The sequence below is a fragment of the Corylus avellana genome, chromosome ca6 (assembly GCF_901000735.1).
Source record: "Corylus avellana chromosome ca6, CavTom2PMs-1.0".
In the NCBI taxonomy this organism is placed as follows: Eukaryota; Viridiplantae; Streptophyta; class Magnoliopsida; order Fagales; family Betulaceae; genus Corylus; species Corylus avellana.
In genome coordinates this window covers 14,450,855-14,458,863 of record NC_081546.1, presented here as the reverse complement: position 1 = coordinate 14,458,863, position 8,009 = coordinate 14,450,855, and positions in this window count along the sequence as shown.

Sequence of the window (8,009 nt, the reverse complement as noted above, 5' to 3'; positions counted from 1 at the left end):
TTGCTCCTCCTTTCGCTCCTCCTTCCTTTCTTCCACGGGGTTTTCGACCACCTCTCCACTCCTCAGTGTGGGGATAGCTTGCTTATGACCAGAAGTACTTTCCTCCTCCATGTCGTGTCCATCAGGACTGGCCACCGGCTGACTTTGAAACTCTTCTTCTTCCATCCTATTGAGGTGGTTGATGATTTGTTCAACATGAGCTTCCATCTTGGCGTCTATCTCGGCGAAGAATTGAGGAGTATAACGTTCCTGTTGAGATTTCACCGTCTGCTTTATCTCACCCGTTAGCTCACTTATCATTTTTAGTATCTGAGCCTCAAAATTAGAATCTGAGGGAGGTGGTGCGGCCTGGTATAACTGTTGAGTTGCTTGATATGAGGAGAATAGGATTGATCATTAAATTGCGGATATGCCTGATGGTACAGTTCATGACGTCGTGGAGCATAATTCCCAGGAGCTTGAGCTTGCCACGAGAGATTAGACTGGTTGCTCCATGCCGGGTTATAAGGATCAGAATAAAGGTCATTTCCCGGTCTAGAGAACGGTCTGTTCATATGCTCATAAGAATAATTAGAAACTTGTCCTGCTGTAGGACAATTTCTAACATTATGATAAGGACTATAGCAATATGAACATGGTCCATGGGGTGTTGGAATGCCTCCCCACATGAACTAAACTAATAGAATTAACATAAAATAACAACAGAAGAAAATAAATAAATAAATAAAAACTCACAAACGGCCCTTAGATGCACTTAGGGTTTTGGATGCAGGTTGCCGCAAGTGCGCTCAATCGCACGGCAGGGTACACTCGAGCGTACTGCAGCAGATGGGTGCGAGCGCAGGAGGGGAAGGCTCGAGCGCTGCTTGCTTGATTCCTGTTGAATTGCGTCCGTGCGCTCGATCGCACACGACCTGCGCTCGATCGCAATCACAGAGAAGCCAGCTTACAGACCTGTTTGCAAATTCTAAAAAAAAAAAAAAAAAACCAAACACACAACAGAATTAAAATTAGCAACTTAAAACAGAAAGTCATTAAGCTAAAATTAATCTCTAAATTTAGACAATGAAACCATTAAGCAGTCCCCGGCAACGGCGCCAAAAATTGATGTGGTATTTTTGTGACCAAAAATATCAATTATAAAAATAACCACTCGTAATAGGACGAATTTTTGTAGGATACGGCTATAGAGAGGGTGTCGAACCTCAAGGACTGCAGGGGTTTTATTATCAAAATTCAAAAAATTAAAATTAACTTAATTAAAAAGATATTTGATTTGATTTTCTTTAAAACTAAAGTGCATGAAAATAAAAGAGATTTAAAATAAGAGAGAGAGTGTAGGGTATTGACTTCACCTCTATCCGCACAACAATGGTTAGTCATAATTAATCGCAGAAATTCGTTCTATGCATGTTATAAATAAATAAGAAACTACCTTATTAAAGAATAAGCATAATCTATCTTCGGTTGGCACGGATCGTCCACCTAACCACTAAGATGCGGTACGACCCATCTTCCCTAGGTATAAATTATCAAATTATTTAACAGGATACATATAATTAATGAATAAGTGTAACCCATCTTCGGTTGGCACGGACTGTCTACCTAAATTACACTAAACTAGGGTGTAGTACAATCCGTCTTCCCTAAGCATGGCCTATCAAATCCTATTGATCATATGTCAATTAAACCCATTGTATAACCATCATCCTCATAATCACAGAAAACAAGAATGATTTGAGATCAACAAAAGTAAAATACTTTCTAAGACAAGAGAAGAATTTCACAAATATTGATTTTGGAATTTAAGAACAATTGCATTTAATATGAAAAACAGAAATCAATTGTAGCAATCCTCATAGTTATACAATCAACATGCATAAATTGAAAATCTAGAAATTAAATACAATCAAACCATTGTACTTGGATAGGGTTACATCAACACCCCTCGAAGGGGTTTAGCCGCTCATGATCTTCTAAGTTCCACAGACAATTTACTAAAATTTAAACTCTAGAAAGCAGTGTGTCTTTTTTCTCAATGCTTAGAGGTCTATTTATAGGGCTTAGGAGAGTCCTAGAAGCCCTAGTAATCCTAGAAATTTCGGAGATTTAATCCAAGTCCAATTAGGATAAAGAAAACCTAAGTCCAAATCGGAATAGGATTCGTCCAGAATTGCGTTCCTATTTTGCGGGGCGATTTTGGCAATGCGGCGCTCCGAATTAGGAAAATGATATTTCACAATTATTTGTATAAATTTAAGTTAACTTTCTAGTACCGCTTGAATCACCTCAATCAGATATTCGAGCTGAAAGTTATGGCCAAAATACCGAGACGTATGCAGAATCCAAATTTGAATCCAATCCGATTTTGACTCCAATTTGAGAAATTCCGAATTAATCCCTTACTTTATTTGATTAGATCATATCTTCTAGGTCTTCTCAAAGTGTGCTTTTAAGTCCAAAATCAATGGAATTAATTATATCTTTATTTATAACCTGAAAACACAAAAACAAAACAAAATCAAATAAATAACAACACTAAGGAATTGAAGGAATTGACATATGCAAATTAAGGGGCTTGAATGTGCAACATTCTGCGCTTATCACCTACCCTTATCAAATAACTACGAAACAGATATTGAGGGATAGGAATTCCGAGACGTGCGGGAAACAAATTCTACTCCTTGCCTATAAATACAAGTCTCAACTTCAATCAAAGGTAAGCGCAATCCTGTCTCAGAAACTTTGATTGCTTATACAGTCCTTCCTCACATTCTGACTTAGGTATCGGAGCTTCCCCACCGGGACACCACCGAGGGCTCTAATCTTGTTTTTCTTTGTGTGTGTAGCCTGACGTATCCTCGAAGTTCTCAACACCCCTTGCAAGGTGTGCCATGTCACCATCTCGGCAAATTGTGCATCAACATATATAGAAAGAGGTATCTCCATGACAATCCTATATTCATATAAGCTATAGATGGGAGGGATAAAAACCCTAGTGTGACACAGAAGAAACCCATAACCCCCTCTTGGCCCCACCACCTTTTTCCAACAAGCTCAATTGCGAGAACAAGCGAACAAGTTCCAATTGTTGAAAGGAAATAGCCGCAGACGAATCTTAGAGCGGAGTAAATCCATATATTGGTGGAGAAGACAATTAGTATGGAAGATAGAGACATGGTTAGGCAAGTGAGAAAGAGCATGTTTTTCCGACCGAATGATGAGTCGACCAGCATGGCAAGAACGAGCCCTCTTACGAGGCAACCCATCAAGAAGGAAGATACGGGGGGGCTGCTGACAATGGAGGCGGCGCACTCCAACGACCATTTGGAAATGATTGAAGTGTAGGCCTGCCAATCCCAGGCCCAAGAATTCTTGGGAAGACGGCAAATGTTGGAGACCAAGTCGCACAACGATGACAACTCATCCCCGAGTTGATCAATGTAGTGCCACGTGGGGCGTGCATCAGTGAAGACACTAATGAACGTTTGCTTTCCATTGAAGATCCATGCCATGGACACAAGTACGGCTTGTAGGAATTGAGCCCACCCGAAATCCCCGATAAACTGTTAGATTCTGGAATCAAGGGATAGGAGGTGTTTCTGATTTGGTGGTGGGGTGCTATCGAACTCAGCGGAGTTGGCCTAGGAGAGAAACTGAGTGGAATCGGCCATTTTGGACCTTAAAGAATATTTGATATAGAGGTAGAGTGGGAGAGTGAAGGTTTTATAGATGTGTGAGAGCATTCCCAGCTGCTTCCTTGTCATTTTCCTTACATTTAAGGATTCAAACTACTTTTTGCTTCCCTATGTCAATATACACCTCAATAGCTTCCCTTAATCATTCTCTATATCATTAAAATATATATTTTTTTAATTATATTATATATATGAGAGGAGAGATGAGAGAGAATTGTGAGGCATCAGAGGAGAGAGGAGAGGAGAGAGAAGATAGAGAATCATTTTTTTTTTTTTTTAATAATCATAAGGATTGCAATAGTAGAACTCAAAACATTGGGTTCCACTGTAACAATCCTAATGTATATGGTTCATTTAGGGAGTCTGCTGTGAAATGTTTTTTGCGATTTTTTGGACATATTCCCTAAACTTAGGGAACAGACTCCCTTATTGGGAGTCTGCTGGGAATACTCTAAGGCGAGACAAACATGTGCTTGCACATGCTTGTTAATTAATTAGATTCTTGCAAAGGGTGGATAAAAAAATTAATCAACATGGTTATGATAATCATTACTTAATTAATTAATCAAAATAGAAGATAGAAAACTTTATTTCCTACCAAACAAAACACATGAAATTGTTTGATCTTAATTATTACGTTTTGGATAATTTGATTAAAGGGTTTGATTTAAGAAGAGGGCATGTAATGAGAAATGATATCTAATAGGCTGTAATGAGAGATTGAATATTGATGATGTTGTCTTGTCACAGTTGTGTTTAGTCTGTGCTTCCGAGAGTTTGGTTTATGCCCTAAATCCCAATGATTATATATCTATGTTGATATTCAAATGTTTATAATGAATATAGATGTTATATTCATTGATCAAAATGAAAAGAGCTTTTAGCATATAAAATGTCTTTTACGTGCTTATTACCAAGTTTATCATATTTGTTATGCATGTGAAAGGTCCTAGGATTACATTGAATATGGATATGGGTGTGAGTAACATGGTTATCGCACAAGGTTATGTCCATAATCCTTTTATCCTTGTATCCTTTGCAGCCAATAAATGGAAATCGACATTCCATTTTAAATTAGACTGTTACACATCGAATCTTGGTGATCTACCTTGATCAAGCGAAGCGGTGACTTCGGGACTGATGTGTAGTGTGCTGAGAACCTAAGGCACTGAACAAATCAAGGAGATGTCTTTTCATAAAGATATTGTATATTGAGAAAAGACAATAAACTCCTTAAAGGCTATCTAGACTTTAATTCTAAATCCTGAGAAGTTTGTGAACTCAAATGTGAAGTGATGATTACTTTGATGTATCATAGAGTGAGACCTATTCGTCGGTCAACAGAAACTCAATACGTTGGGTAATCATATCTAACATTGTTGGAACACCAACATCAATAGGGAATCCAAATCTTTTGTTAGTAAACACAGAGACAAGAAATTTTCTCTTGAGATAGATTTTATGGATATTGTTCTCAGAGTCTTCGGCCGAAGCATTTTGGTTGGCATACCAAAATATATACATGTGTTTTTCACATATGAGAATAACATAAAATCAATGACTCAAGGATAAAGAGGTAGAGCATTAAGTGGTAGTATCTTTAGCCTTAATTCTGCTACAGAATATTTCATGGAGGAATCATAAGTCAAAAAGTCAAAGGAATTAATTGTTTTTAAATCAAAAATATTTATTGGAGTTAAGTCACATTCATTTAGTGAAATTAATTGTGATTAAAATATTGTTGCGTAGTAAATGTTGGGGTGACACGATTGTGGACATATTCAAGCCAATAATATTTTTCCCTTTAGGTCTCTCACCAATCTGATGTAATTTAACTATAAGGCTTTCTTATTTATTGGGCTAAGTGTTTTATTTTATTAAAACATGGGCTAAAAAGATTGATGTAATTGGGCTTAGGATAAAACCTAGAGGCCCAATGAGCATAAGTAGAAAAACATAAGGCTTGTGATTAATCACTTGGCCTATGTATTAGTGACAAGAAAAAAGGCTTGGGGTAAAAACCAAGCCCAATCCAAGAGCATATAACCATGTGGCCCATGGAGAGTGCTCCATGGACCACACGACCATAGCAAGGAGGCTAGGATTTAATCCTAACTATCCATGCTACTCTAATATCGACCATTGAATTGATATTACAGAGTTCTAATTGGATTAGAACTGCTCATTTCTCCCACATTGCTTAAATTTGATTTTTTGCCTTCCTGCTTTACCTATAAATAGAGAGGAGCCTAGGGCTTTCAAATTTTTCAATCAAGTATTCTTGATCATAGTTTTCAGAAACTCTCTGAAAACTGTATTAGTTCTTTGTGTTAATTCACGAAAAATTAAATTTTAAGATTTGAAAAGCCAAGTAAGTGCCCACACTCTCTTGGTTATTATCAGTCATTGGTGAGAAGATCTAAAAGTCTCTCTATTCCCAAGTTCTTTATGTTCTTGAAGGAAAGAAGAATTTGTTCTTCGTGTTCTTGAAGGAAAGAAGAACTTGTTCTGCGTGTTCATGAACAATAAAGAACATGTTCTTGGAGAAGCAAAAAGATTTTGCCTATAGCCAGGAGTGGCTGTTGATATCCAAGTAAGTGTTCTTCGTTCTTGCAATTTAATTTTAAGTGGTAATTTCCTTTTCCCCCATCAATTATAACGCATTGTTAATTTCTCCCCATGAATTGCCAACCTTACTGCCTGACCTTATCAGATTACCATTTTCTTCCAAAAACCCCCCCATTTCGTTAGTCAACCACATTAAATTGGACGAAATATTCTCTTTTAGACGTTAAATTTCATTAAAAGACAAAAATATCCCCAAATAAAAAATAAAAACAAAAAAATATAAAATAAAATATTAATAATAATAGGGGGAGGGAGTGGCCAACGAGCCACCCCCAGAGGTGGCAGGGGGTGGCACGCGGCCACCCCTGGCCACCCTAGGGAGCTCGTGTGCCACCCCTGAGGTGGGGTGATAAGTGCCAAAATATTCATATTTTAGCCCTTAACTTATATTTATTAATTCCTTAGTTTTGTTAGTTTGTGCTATTTTATTTCATTTTTGTATTTTCTTATTTTTATAGGTTCTTGGAAGAAAAGAAAGCGTTTCTGGAAAAATTCAAAGCTTAAAGGAAAAATTGGGACGACCTAGAAGATACGGTTAAGCTTAACCAATCATAATAGAGGACCTATATGATGTGGTTAAGTTTAATCAAATAAAAGAAATGATTAAATCGAAATTTCTCAAATTGGAGTCAAAATCGGATTGGATTCAAATTTGGATTCGCACACACGTCTCGGTATTTTGACCATAAATTTCAGCTCAAATATCCGATTGAGGTAATTCAAACTGTATTAGAAAGCTAACGCAAAATTATACAAATTATTGTGAAATAATATTTTCCTAATTCGGACTTGCGCTATGCCAAAATCGTCCCACAAGATAAGAACGTAAATCTGGACGAATCATATTCCAATTTGGACTTAGGTTATCTTTATCCTCATTGGACTAGGAGATAAACCACCAAATTTCCTAGGATTATTAGAGCTTCTAGGACTCTCCTAAGCCCTATAAATAGACTTTTATTCCGATTTGGACTTAGGTTATCTTTATCCTCATTGGACTAGGAGATAAACCACCGAATTTCCTAGGATTACTAGGGTTTATAGGACTCTCCTAAGCCCTATAAATAGACCTCAATGCCTCACAATACAATACACAATTTCAAGGAGACAACTTTGGGGAGAGAAATTGGAGGCTACTTCAAGGAGTCGTTTTTTGTTCTTTCTTTCCCTTTTCCTTTTAGTTTTATTTTAATTATGTGTAACTAACTCTTTAGTAGGGCTACATTGAAGCCTTAATTATGTTTATTTAATATTTTAATATTGGCGCGTTTGTGATAATCATATTGTGATGCTTAACTTGATTAATTCCTATTTTATTGAACTCTTCATATGTGTGTGATTGACCATTATATGCATGTGGTATTGATTAGTTATTTAAGTCAATTTAGATGATTGAGTCTTAGGCTTAATAAAGTAACAAAAGAACCTCACCACGGGTTCTTGGGTTAATCAACATGGGGAATCGGGAGTAGACAACCATGCCCTATGCCTCATGTGTTTGTCGATTTCTACAGATTTATGCTTTCTTAAATAACAACGTAGTAGACACCCATGCTAAATCCTTTAAGAAATAAAAGAATTAGAGTAGACACCCATGCCTAATTCGTTGCTTAAGGAGATCAATAGCTTAAGGAGTAGACACCCATACCCTTAGGTTGGCAAATATTAGGTATTCATAATATA